Genomic DNA, 13,642 nt, shown 5'->3' with positions numbered 1-13,642 from the left:
AAGTCTACAGACGAGCGGCGTTCATAAAAGTCACGAATCACGACGATCGCTCTTCTCCTTTCACTTCTTCTGCTTTCAAATGACTTTCCATCCTTTCTCCAGCATCTCTCCAACTACTGTAACTTCTCCGAGTTCTTCTCTCCATTCAGACGCCCTCCCTCCCTCTCTCTCTCTCTCTCTGACTCTCCCTCGCTCTCTCACACTCTTACAGTGAATTCCAATCCCCTGAAACAAACAGCCAGAGACTGCGGCCGTTACTCAGCGAGCGCACCGTTAGAAAACCAGCGGAGAGAAATGAAAGAGTCTAAACAGGCTGAGTGTGTGTGTGTGTGTGTGTGTGTGTGTGTGTGTGTGTGTGTGTGTGTGTGTGAAAGAGAGAGAGTGTGTGTGTGGTTTCCTTACATTCTCTGAAGGTAACCACATTGGAGATACCCACAAGCTCGTCTTCCTGTGTGTGTGTGTGTGTGTGTGTGTGTGTGTGTGTGTGTGTGTGTGTGTGTGTGTGTGTGTTCTGTAGCATAGAGTAATTTTATGAATTCGTATAAAGAATTATACTTTATATTTTATACATGTTGCATACATTTATATTGGTTATTGTGTGTGCACATGTTGGCAGAGGTTTGTGGAGTGTGTGTGTGTGTGTGTAGGTGTGTGTGTGTGTAGGTGTGTGTGTGTGTGTGTGTGTGTGTTTGTTTACCTCCGTTGCTATGAATGAGCAACACATCCTGCCTGTGATATTTATGAGCAGCTATCTTTGAATGATGTCTGCTGACTGTGTGTGTGTGTGCGTGTGTGTGTGTGTGTTCAAAAGCTTTGGACGTGGGGAGGGGGTTTCAAACCAAGATGTATGTGTGTGTGTTTGTGCATGTGTGTGTGTGACAGTGCAGTGTGATTCAGCATGATTCAGGCTGCAGACTGGACGACAGGGGGTCACCTCGCAGAGATCTGTGTGTGTCTGTGGTCGAGTTATCGTCTCGACACTTCAGTCCTAGCAACGTCCAGACAAAACAACACAACCACAATCGCCGTGACGACATTTCGCCGCTATCAGGGGAGAAACCTCGGCTCCAAACTTCACAGGATGACTGTGTTGAGTTCAGACGCTACATGCTGCAGATGTAAGAAATCATGCAACAGAATGAATAAAGGCCGTCCTGCTGGACGTATGAAGAGGGCAGTAATGAGGTTTCTTTCCCGTTAAGTCATTTCCTGAGCAGCACAATTACCAGATAACATGAGCTCATGGAGATGTGATCCTGATGCCAGCTGTTTTTCCGGTGCTTTCCACCACCGACGCTCAGTTGGTGAGCTCTAACTGCAGCAGAACTACATTACCCAGAGTCCACTCTGTCCTAAAATGACCTATGTTCTAAATGAAAAGGCAACATGGGCTCGAAACGTTTAATGTAATCAAAGAAGAGAGTGTTTCTTTGGGAGCAGAGAGCAGAACTACATTACCTAGAGTCCACTCTGTCCTAAAAATTACCTATGTTTTAAATTAAATGTTAAAATGTAATCAAACTACAGAGTAATGTGGCGTAGCTCTGAAAAGCAGAGAGCAGAACTAGAACAGAAAATATGAATGATTTGATCACATGTTGATCGCATGTGTTCATGAATCAAAGACGAGGGAAATTGTGCAACAAAAGAATAAAAAGAGAATTAAAAAGGACAAACTATGATTGATGGAGAGAAAAAGAGGAACAAAGGTTAAAAAAACAAAACAAGTCGAGGGTGAAGAAGTGTTTTAGCGACCACACGTCTGAGTGTGATGCTGCCACTGTGGGGCAGAAGAGACCAACATGTGTGTGTCGGGCTGCACGACTTCACACTCCAACCACCGACACCATGACCGCTGTCACATGTAGCACCTTTAGAAACCACCGAAGAGGAACAGCTGTGACATCGTTTATTATAATCTGTTCACTGATTTATTATTTTAACAGTTTTAACTGAAGTTTTAGCACATTTTTTAAAATCTACTTTCTTTCTGAAGTTTTTAAAGTCTGGTTTTAATTTTATCTGCATGTTCAAGTCTTTCATCACTGCTGTACACACAAATCTCCTCATTCAAGCTCACATCACACAAATTACAGATAACCTGCACTTCGTTTATATGAATTTAAAATGTTTCCACCCTCGAAAACACAAATTATCCACGTGTAAAAGCTCATTCTGTCTCTATACTTCCTCAGTGGCTGCTGTCGTTGCACGTCGGTGCCTCTGTGCATGTGCATGTCAGCTTAAAGGGTCAAGAGGTCAGGGGTCCGATCTCATGTCCCCTCTGTGCAGAAAATGCTGCGTCTGGGAACTTTAACACACATAAACACACACACACACACACAGATACAAGCAGTGTGTAACAAAGCCCGCGGATGATGTCAGACTACAGTACGAGCTCGCCACAAGAGGGAGGGACGAGAAGAAGAAGAAGAAGAAGAGGAAGAGAGAGTGTGGGAAGCATCAAGGGAGAAGGAGAGAGAGTTATTGTAAGGCTCGGTGTTGTATCGGCTGTTTGTGTCGGGACGTGAATGAACCTTTTCATTCAGATATCAGAGAAATCTCACACTCACTCACACACACACACACACACACACACACACACACACACACACAGAAGCTCACAGCCTTTTGTAAACGTACAGTGTCAGTGCTGTCTCTGCTTTCACAATATAATTCCTCTGCTGCTTCGGCCTCACTGCTCACAGGGGGACATTAAATCAGTTTGCATGCGTCTCGTCTGGACGCTGCGTACATTTGCCTTCATGTGTCTCTCAGGTGTTCGACGCAGCCGCGTGTCCCGTCTCCCGTCTCTCCCTTCCCCCCCAGTAAGGCTCAAATCTCCCAGTCAGCATCCTTCACAAAGAGAGCCACGATGCCAGCAAGGTCACCCTGACACACACACACACACACTCAGAAATATGCTGCTCTTTTATGCACAGTATTGCTGCCCTGTGCCTTCACATGATAGTGCAGAGAGACGAGTGCAGGCAGAGCCATAAACTGTATCAGCATATGGAAATACACTGCAGGCTGAGCACATGAACCATGAACTGTCACCACACTGGCTTTGTTTTACCTTTTCTCTCCTTAGATATGTTTGACAGATGACGTAAAGTTCACTTTGCACTGATATTCTTGACGTCTGTGTCCAAACAGCACCAAACGTTTTAAGATCTTTTAACATTTGGCCAAATCTCGATACATTAAGGGTTCTAACTATTGAAAATGAATGTTGAAATATCTTTCACAGCTGACACCGTCTCTGTCAGGTTCTGGTCGGTTCTTCACGTGACTTCAAACCCCATCAGGAGAGTTTCAGATACAATTTGCCCGACAGACTTTGTTATAACTTGCTCAGATTTAGTAATTTCTCTACGATTTAGGTGCTTCTGGTTTTATTTTTAACGGCTCCATGCAGATTGATGTGGAGCGCTCGCGGCGTCCATCAAGAATAGAATAGCCAGGTATTCTCCACGGAGCTTAAGTGATGTTTCTGGGATATTTCGTGATGGGCCACGGTGCTTCTGGTGGGGTTCGAAACACTGACTAGAACGCCTCACAGAAAGCATTGCATCCATCAGTGAGGCATCAATAAAAAGCACTAAAATGTATGTTGTGTTGACATCAGTATTAAAAAACATCCTAATGATACCCCTGCTGGAGGAAACAGGAACACGTGTGTTGATGAAGGGGGCGAGGGAGGATGAGCAGCGAGAGCAGGATGAGGAAAAGGACAGTCACATCAGAGTGATGAATCCTCTGACCTTGGACTTTCATGTCCGTGTAGCTACAACAAAAATTAGGACTTTCCGTCTCCTCCTCCTCCTCTCGGTCCCTTCAGCTGCTCTGACAAAGTACCATCTGCCAGCATGAACTCAGTCACCTCTGCGTTTAATAGCAGCTTCTACCTGAGCAAGCTTCTTCTGATAACTCTGCGATTCCCCGTCTATTCTGCATCATAACAAAAGAACCTGTGTGTTCAGGTACCAGTTACTATAATGCTGTAACCATACGTCTACGTGAAATAAACTTCTCTCCTGTACAGCTGCATGTGATGTGACGCTGACACCTCACACGCTGTTTCCCCGGCAGCTGCGTGACCTCTGGCCTCTGCGCTGGTGAAACGCAGCTGGAACACTTCCTGTCTGGAAATCGAGCCGGCCGCCGGAGTCCTGACCCGTCTGAACCAATCGGACAAAAAGTACCAGGAGGTTTCAGACGGAGCGGCACACGTGCAGGAAACAAAGTGGATGTAGACGAGAGGAAGCGAATAACTTGTGCATGTTTTGATAAAATGTTTCCATCAGCTCGGCGCGGCGAGGCACCGAGCTGATCCTGATACAGCCCGAACGCTGCAGTCGTACTCGTGTTTGCGGTGCAATGATAAATAGTTGATAGAGAGTCTGCAGGGGAAGTTGGAGCCACTTTGAAATGCATCCAAACTCAAAGACACGCAGCACCGGACCCGGCAGTTAGGGGGCAGTCTGGGTCCAGATACAGAGAAGCAAATTCAGTCTCCGGTCTTACATCACTGATTTTCAAACATCTTATTCAGCTTAAAACTCCCAAAGAACATTTAGTCTCTCACTTTGGGAACTCTTCTGATGCCCAAACCTTCAGGTGGGTTCCGTCTGCATCAATTTACTGCTATGATTATAATATTACGTTCAAAAAAATATGAACTCAAAGTGTAGAAACATTCACACACACATGCACAGCTAGACCCAGACTAATGGATTTGGCATTGCTGGGTCAAACAGGCACAAGCAATCAAGCTCAGACTCTGAGTTATTCAGGCGTGGCTAATCGCTCAGAGAGAGGCCGGACATCATCACTGGACGTGATCGGGGCTTCACTGACAACCCAGTTAACTGTGCAGCAAAGCACTGTGCGTCTCGGTCTTTAGGCACAGCTGACCGATGAAATGGTACAAAGAAATATTTCATATATTTGATCTCCCTTGTTTTTAAGTTAGAACATGTAGGCAACAAATATCCAGAGGTAAATGTGTTATCCAGTCTGACGGACACCGTGTCCACTCTTTGTGCCGTCGATTAAGTAACTTGTGTTTTGACAGATCAACTAAGCGGATCGCTACACCCGGTTTCCCGAAGAGCAGACGGGAACAGAGCCAAGAGTCGACAGACAGACAGACAGACAGACAGACAGACAGACAGACAGACAGACAGACAGACAGACAGACAGAGAGACAGACAGAGAGACAGACAGACAGACAGACAGACAGACAGCGATACCCCAAGATGCCATTAAGAGATTAGAGGACAGGAAGATGGAAGCAGAGAAGACGACGCGTGGTGTCCAAATAAACTAACAAGGATGGATTAACGGGTGTTGACACGACAGGTACAGAGACAAAACAAACACACACACACACACACACACACACACACAGGGCGAATTACTTCGAGGATGTCGGTGCAAGTGATGAAAAAGTGGGAAGTTGACCCGTCTGGAGTTTAGAACTAAAGTTTCTGCTTCGACCGACAGCTCAAAGAAAAAAACATTCCTCATCTCACAGTCAGGCTGTGTGGAGGAGACCAGACAAACACTGATTTAATAACCCGCAGGCTTGTTGTCTAGTTAGTGTTTCAGAAAAAAGGACAGGGAGTTTTTTTTTTATTTAAACTTTTGGGAGTCAAACTGGGTCACGGGCCAAAAATGTCAAAGAGAACAACTCAACAAGTTTGTGGAAACCTGAATTCCTGCGTAGCAAAAATGAAAAGAGCTGGCTGAGAAAACAGGAAAAGTTTCAGAGCCTACACAGAAAACACACACACACACACACACACACACACACACACACACACACGGCAAAGCTTTTGTTTCCAGGAAACAAAGCCCAATTACCGACGTCCTCTCTCTCACCCGGCACGGTGAAACCAGAGTTACTATCTTTGCTCGATTCTCTCAAGGACACACAAACAGATTATTTAGCATGACGACTGACATGAAGATGCACAGAAATAACTGTGACTGAGCCACACGACATTTCAACACTGTATCTTTTCTGTCTGCTGATTTTTAGATTAGCTGGAAAGCGGAAGAGGCCGGACACACTGCTCCTTTAATTTAAGGAGTTATGCAACTAATAGGCCTCCTGCTTAGTAAAGTTAGGAGCAGTCACAGACTTTAAGGCCCGTCAAACCTCCACACTGTCTGGTTTGGATATGACACATACACTGTCCTGGCTTCTTGTATGATGGATGAAGCAGGGTGCTTTGGTTTGTGTGCAGTAGAAACACACTGAGCCTGGCTGGAAGCAGGAAAGCAGCGTGACCTCTGTGACCTGACTCTGCTGATCGCTCATTGTCGGCCATCAGGCTCAGGAGCAGCATGAAAACAGTGATGTTGACCTCTGGAGCTTTAACTGCCCGGTCGAAGCCCTCCTCAGGGGCAGGGATCATGTTGGTGTGTGTGAGTGTGTTGACATCGGCATGACGTAATCTTATCACAGACACTTTTCAAGTGGCCGCTCTGAAATCACCGCACAGAAACAAACACAAACCCTCCGCTCACACATCAGAGAAACACGGAGGAGGAAGAGGAGCGTAAAAGCTGTCGCGCAGAGAAGCCCTGCGTGGATGGATGGTGGGAAAGGAGGGAGGGGACGGACGTAGAAAGAGGAAGGAGAAAGAGCGACAGATTTATGACCCCGTGAGAAAAAAAAAAGGAGGCTTGGTCCAAACTCTTTTGGTTTTAGGGCTTTAGTTAATCAAAGGTTAATGAGCAGGAGAGGCGAGGACACTGAGGAAGACAAACTGTGTTTTAATTTAGATAAATTGACACACAAATGGAAAAAAAAAAGGTGGGGGGGAAGACGTCTTTATCTCATGAGTGCACGGGACGAAGAGGGCGAGCGAGGACAGATAAAAGATCAAAGTCCAAGAGGGACAATAACACGAGATAAATGGGAGACGGGCTGAAGGCAGGAGAAAGTGAAAGGAAGAAAGAGGAGTCGTAAAAACATGTGAGAGGAGAGGAGACAAGGAAACAAAGAGAAAAAGAGAGAAGTGAAGTCCGAACACGGAATTTCCAAAGTTTCTCTGCTGGACTGAAATGTTGTTTCCTACTTTGTTACAAGTTTATTAGCTGAATTTAACTTAATTTGCTGCAGAACTACATTAACTCAGAACAACTTTCCGTCTCAGTGACTTTTCCCGTGTGCGCTCTGAGGCCATCGATCCTCTCGTCCACGTTAGCGCCTCGCAGAATGAACAAGAGATCGGTAAAAGAGAGCGAGGGGTGAGGAGGAGGTGTGTGTTTGTGAGAGTCGGGGGGGAGAAAGAGCGAGACATCTATAGGGTCGTGAGAGAGAGACGAAGATGAAGAGGAAGGAAAACACTCAGACGATGAGGTCAGGGGATGGGAAACGACGAGGCAGAGAGAGCAAAGACAAAAAGTGGAGGAATGAAAAGGGGCAGGCGAAGAATGTGAAGAGTGTACACAAATACAGGGGACCCGAACACATAACCACGGTAACCAGGCCCTTAATTTTAACCCCAGCTGTTCTCGTTACCATGGACACCCTTCAATTAGGACCCCCTACCCCCTCCGCACACCGTCCCCATCCTCTGGCCTTTCATTGAGCCACTTGACCCGAGGTCCTGAAAAAGCTGTAATTATCAGCAGGCTGTCAGAGGTCCTCGCCGCTGTGACGTCAACGTTTACACTCAGTCTGGCAGAGGCCTCTTCTTCTCTCGCTGGTTTTGTCTTTACCTGACATCTCAAGATGACACATGCTCGATCGCTCGCTCACTTTTTTGGATTTATTTGACAGAGAGAGAAAAGGGACGACGTGCAAGAGGCCACAGGCCGGAGTCTAACCCGAGTCGCTCAGCCCTTCCTTCATGGGGCTCTACCAGTTGAGCTGGCAGCCGTTAAACTTCTGATACGTGTTCCTGTTATAGTATTGAACGGGGACAGTACTCATAAAGAGTGAGAAGTAATATCGAAACCCCACCGGACACGTCTGTTTTGGTCCACATGACTTCAAAGACTTTAACATGCTCAGATCTGGTGATTGTTTCCTGGTTTATGTTCTTCTACCATGAGGAAATATGCAGATATGTAGTTCAGCTGCTTCTCCTTTGGCTGCTGTTACGATCAGAAGTTTGCACGGGGTGATTTATTTTGAAAATCGACCAGATCCTGTGAATGTTCACGCCATGATTAACTCACTCCCTTTTATCTTCTCAAACTATCTTTCAACTCCACGTGAAATTATGTTCATGTTTTTCTACCAGTTAATAGACTAAATGATTCAAACAGAACTATTATTATTGTTTGTAGCCTTCATATGTTGCATGTTTCATCTTCTTCAGTGAAAGAACTTAAGAAATCCTTTGAGACGTTGAGCAGAGCTCGATAAAAACACAGGACAGCTAAGGTGAACGTTTTTGTTCGAGCAGTGACTGTACCGTGACACGATCTGTATTCTCCTCAGTAAAAACTTCATTTGTATCAGCAGGTCTGCCTTTGATTCGACTCCACGTCTTGATGTGTATCGTCTTAAAACTGTCCCGGTAACAGCTCGTTAAACGCATCGAGTAGCCTGGATGATGAAGACCTCCCTCCCTCCAGCTGAAGACTTTCACTGTTGTTTCATGTATCTTGTGTTGTAACAGTGTGTGGATTTCAAACTGTTTCACTGTCACTGAGTTAGTTAGTTAATGTGTGTGAGAGTGTGTGATAGAGGCACTGTTGTGTGTGTGTGTGTGTGTGTGTGTGTGTGTGTGTGTGTGTGATGAAAAGGCAGAGGGAAATCCAAAGACCACCTAGACGGACCATAAAACAAGAGGCGAGGGGAGGAGCGATCGTACATCAGAGAAGCTTCTCTTTACCTCTCACTGACGCCCCCCTTTGTTGCTTTTCGGCCTTTTCATCATGCTCACACTCCGTAATCACACACACACACACACACACACACACACACACACACACACAAACACAAACCGCAGCTCTCTTTACTTCTTATTGAGGCCGACGGGCACGAAAACTTGGAAAGTGATCAATGGCAGCGTTAATTGCTCCACATCGCACAGGTTCATGAGAGAGTCAGGTATGTTAAGATGTAATCTTGTTACATAAAAGCATGGTAATCCATTTTTAATGAGCTCATAGGGAGAGAGGTCCAAGGCCGGCATGCGGACATTTTACGGATAAAAAGGGGGGATCGGTAACGGATAGCCGCTGGTGGAGAGAGAGGGGTGAGGAGGAGAGTGAAGGGGTGAGGGAATAAACAGAACAATGGTTGATAGAAGAAGAGAAAACAGAAGTAAACTTCAAAGATAGAAGGAAAACTTCAGTTTATTATTAAAAACTAACAGAGATGGAAGCACGGCGAGGCCGGGTGGAACGTGAGTCGTGTTGTGAAACGTGCAGGTGGTGCAGAGAGAAACGAGTCCACAATAACAAAGATGCACAGTAACTAATTACCTACATCCACACACACACAAGCACGAACAAAGGCTCGCCCGTACCCCCACCCGTCACACACAGCCTATGCAAACTGTGTTCAGATTATCTGAGCTTGTCGATAACCAAACAAACACACACACAGGATGAAAACAAATCCCAGCGCTGACGCCGTCCTTTCAGCAGCGCAGCAGGTTCGTCTGACTTCAAACGCTGCAAAAATAAATCAGTCAATCCGTCTCCGTCTTGAAAACAAACCACAGTAAACGAGGGGCAGACGTGCTTTCAATTCTTCCAGGCCGCAGCCGGCTCTGCATCACAGCGAGATAACAACTACATTTCCCACGCTGCCCCCCCTGTCTCCAGGAAGCGGAGCCTGTCGAGCTTTCGAGGTGGAGCCTGGGGGACAACAGGAAGGAAACCGGAGGCGTCTCCTTCCCACGAGGACGGGCGGAGAAAACACAACATGGAGTACGAAAAGAGAGAGAGAGCGGAGGAGTGACGAGCCTCTGAAATTTAGAATATGCAAATGAAGTGATGAATATTTCATGATGTTTCAAGGCTTTTCAAGGATACATTCCTTAAATTAGATTCCCGGTAACGTCATGACTCAGTTTGATCTTAATCAGCTGACACACATTATATACACACACTGTGTGTCATACACGAAACGAAACATAACAGTTATGCTTATTATATCTAATTTAGACCCTCTAAGATGTTACTGTGATGTTAATAAGATTCTCCGCAGACTGAGTGGCCTCCGCGCTTGAAGCTCGTGGTGAAACAGCCACGATTTAACAGAATTTCAAACTTCTTACAGCGTCTGACAGACTTCAAGAGACAAAGTCATTCAAACTGAATTACACGGTACGAGCTCTTCAAATTGATGCTCGATGTGTCACTGCAATTAAGATTCCTGTTCTGACAACTGAGCTGACAGACGAGCTGAGTAATGCCTCCTCCCCTCTGGGCCCGCGAGACAACGAGCAGAGTTTTATAAGATTTAAGAGCTATAAACGAGACAGATGAATAAACGTGCACGTCACAGATGTTTTCATTGATGATATTTTTCAGTTTCAAGTAAGTCAAGGAAGTCAAAACATTTTCCCGCTCTCGGATCAGTCGTCGTCTTTGTTACGGGATCTGAACTCTGACTCAAAAATAAACAGACACTCATCTTTTCCGCCTCTCGTTTCCAAATCCACGAGTCATGAATGATTAACACGACAAACTGTTTTGACAAGCGAAGGTTGAGTCTTATCAAGCAGCTCGCTGACTGACGGTCAAAAGAAGCTGATGTTGGTCGCTTGAAAATCACCGTACATGGATTTTTATAAAATAACGTGACGATTAAATGAAGGGACAACATTTTTGGGACTCCAAAGTTTGGCAAAGCATCGTCTTGTGTTCTTTGTAGAGTGAGAGGAATGCAGACACACGGCATGTTCTGACAAACAGGTCAAACCGTGTGAACGTTCATGTGAGAGCGTTGATAAGAGGTAAGTGATCAGTATTGGCCACAGACTGTGCAGCTGTGTGTTCAGGCTGATAGTATTCAGGTAAATGGAGAAAAGACTTCAAATCGATTTAAGACAAGTCGCCGTGAATAAAACGGATGTAAACAAACTCTCTCTGCCCACGAGAGAGCTCGGGAACATCGCCGACCTCAGCAAACTTTCTCTAAAGCATCTTAATGGGGAAAGAAAGCTCCACTAGTTTCCATGAGACTATTTGGCAGCAGCTAACCTAAAAACCTGATTAACTGCAGGTTAGCTCGCTAATTAAATCTCCATCCTTGATTGGGGCTGAGAGCGTCTTCATTCCATCTCAATATTTCTGATAGGAACAGCACATGCAGAAAAAAAACAACCCGAGTGTCAGGGTGAACTGTGCAGGAGCGCCGTGACATTTTCAGTCGCTCTCTGTTTGTGCCTTGACCTTTCAGTTCTCCATCGTGGCACGGCTCAGGGGGGATTTCAAGCCTTGAAAAAGCAGCAGGTTAGAGTACGGGGCGTTGATGGAGGCTCGATAAACTACGGTACATTGTTCTCTGGCGTCCTATCGAGTCTCTGCTGTTGAAAAATAACATAATCAAGATCATTATTTGATGAAAAGGACAAAAAAGTCATGAAATGTGATTAGTTTAAAATGACAGGAGGATGGAGCTGATATGACGAGATGTAAACTCAAACTCTTGCCTCGTCTCGACTTGATTAACGAACATTTTGTGACATGAGAAGATGAATACCACTCTCATATTTGTGCAGGAAACAAATACTTTTTTCCTTAAGGGACCCCTTTTCAAATCACAAAACTACCCCTGACCAAGAGAGATTTTTATGGATATTTCATATTATATTCAGTGGATAACAATAAGAGTACAGAACAACTGATAAACTGCACAGTTAAAACAATAACTGCAGGAAGTTTGAGCAAAGTGAGCAGATTACTTCCTGTGAGTTTTGCATCAGAGATGACTTTTCTGAATAATTTTGAGAACTTTTTTATACATTTCTGTCTGTATGTCTTTGTATTTTGTGTTTCTTTAACAGCCACACGTACTTAATATTCAGTGTTTTCTTCTCCCTGACCTGTTCTGTGAGCAGGACGAGGTCATTAAACACAGTGAAGGCTCCGTGAATAGAGCTTGTATTCAGGCTTGCACAGACTCTGAGACTTTTAAAATGTTTATATACTAAATTATGTCTTGAAATGCTGAGATACGAGCTAACTATATATATTTTAATAAACTGTCTTACACCCTTTCAGATCTAGGATGCCTCGTGAAGCTTTAACAACCCACAGTGAGAGTCGTGATGTACGTTTCATACGTCTCTCTACATATTCTCCTCGTTTCCCTCCAATCTTCTCTTTCTTCTGCTCCTCCTTTCTCTTCACCTCGGCCTTTTCACCGCCTACACCCTGCAGTCACTGTGTCACACTGCTCACAACAATACCACACACACACACACACACACACACACACCGACACACACAGTAATTACATGCACAAACTGCACTCTATCCTGTGTGATTATAGCCCTGTCAGTGCAGTGAGAGGGTTGCGGTAGGAGAGTCAAAGCTACTGTTAGTTCTGAGGAGAGAGGTGGTGATAAAGTGTGAACAAAACGTTCAATGTGGACGCAGTAAAACGCTCAAACGTCTCCTATGACAACCTTAAAGATGATAATTTATTTAGTTTGCATATTTATCCTTCCCTCTGACCTGAAGACGAATGCTACACATCATCAAATCTGTCCTACGGGGGGCGCTACAGCCCTTTCAGCAGCATTCGGGGGCTCTGCGGGGTCGTGGATGGTCGCTGGTGTCACACAACTTGCAAAGGTTTACACTCACAACACTGCTGAAGCAATGGTGGGGCGGCACCCATCGCTGGTGAGACGCTGATAAGCACGAGAGCTTATCGTTCTCAACACATCTGGCTGACCGCTACTGGAAACATGAAAGTGTGTGTGTGTGTGTGTGTGTTTGTGTGTGTTTGTGTTTAACATTGGCAAGGTGACCCAGAAATATTCGGGGACAATCATCAAGAATAAAACAGAGTGAAGCCTCCGTGTTGACGAGGATCTCAAACCCGCTGAGGTGGCCTGTCCATCAAAACTTCTCCTTCACACACTGACACAGAAATCTCACACACCTCCTGAAATAACTTCACTCTGCAACGACGGACGTTATCGGCACGAGCGGCTCCGTTTGTTCAGACATATTTTCTCTGCTGCACATTCAGGTCACATCCACTGAAAGCTGCTGTTTAATGGATGTTAGTGGACGACTGGATGCTTCTTCAGCACTGTGGCATGTAGAAACAGGCAGCTGCACTTCAGGTTCTGCCTCATCTGCCCCGTGTGATCCATAAATCTGCCACAGTGCTCCAAGATGAAGTCAGATGTGACCTTAAAAACTTGATCTACCCCCTTCATGTATGCAGGTTGAAGTTGTGTTCTTATGCTGTATTAATGTGAAGGTTGTGTTTATCACCACAGTCTTGACAATTACGAGGAAGATAAAGCTTTTACATGCACCTGTGCTGTGGTCTCCTTTCTCCTACCGTGACTCCTCCTCTGACTTGTTCTGTCACTGAAGCCTGTCTCATATTAACGTGGAACCAAACTGCATCCAGACGTTTATGTAACGTGATTAACAGGCTTTGAAGTTCAGACCGGCGACTTGTCTGCTCACA

The 13,642-nt window shown here is 45.3% G+C and overlaps 1 protein-coding gene across 11 annotated transcripts in view; it reads right to left on the bottom strand.

Moving 5' to 3' along the window:
* The window catches only part of macf1a (microtubule actin crosslinking factor 1a), a 192,973-nt gene that overhangs the window by 119,143 nt on the left and 60,188 nt on the right, over nucleotides 1-13,642 (bottom strand). The gene's annotated exons all lie outside the window — the stretch shown is intronic.

The sequence above is a fragment of the Larimichthys crocea genome, chromosome XIII (assembly GCF_000972845.2).
Source record: "Larimichthys crocea isolate SSNF chromosome XIII, L_crocea_2.0, whole genome shotgun sequence".
Taxonomy (NCBI): Eukaryota; Metazoa; Chordata; class Actinopteri; family Sciaenidae; genus Larimichthys; species Larimichthys crocea.
Note: the sequence above shows the minus strand (reverse complement) of the source record. Positions and strands in the feature narration are given on the sequence as shown.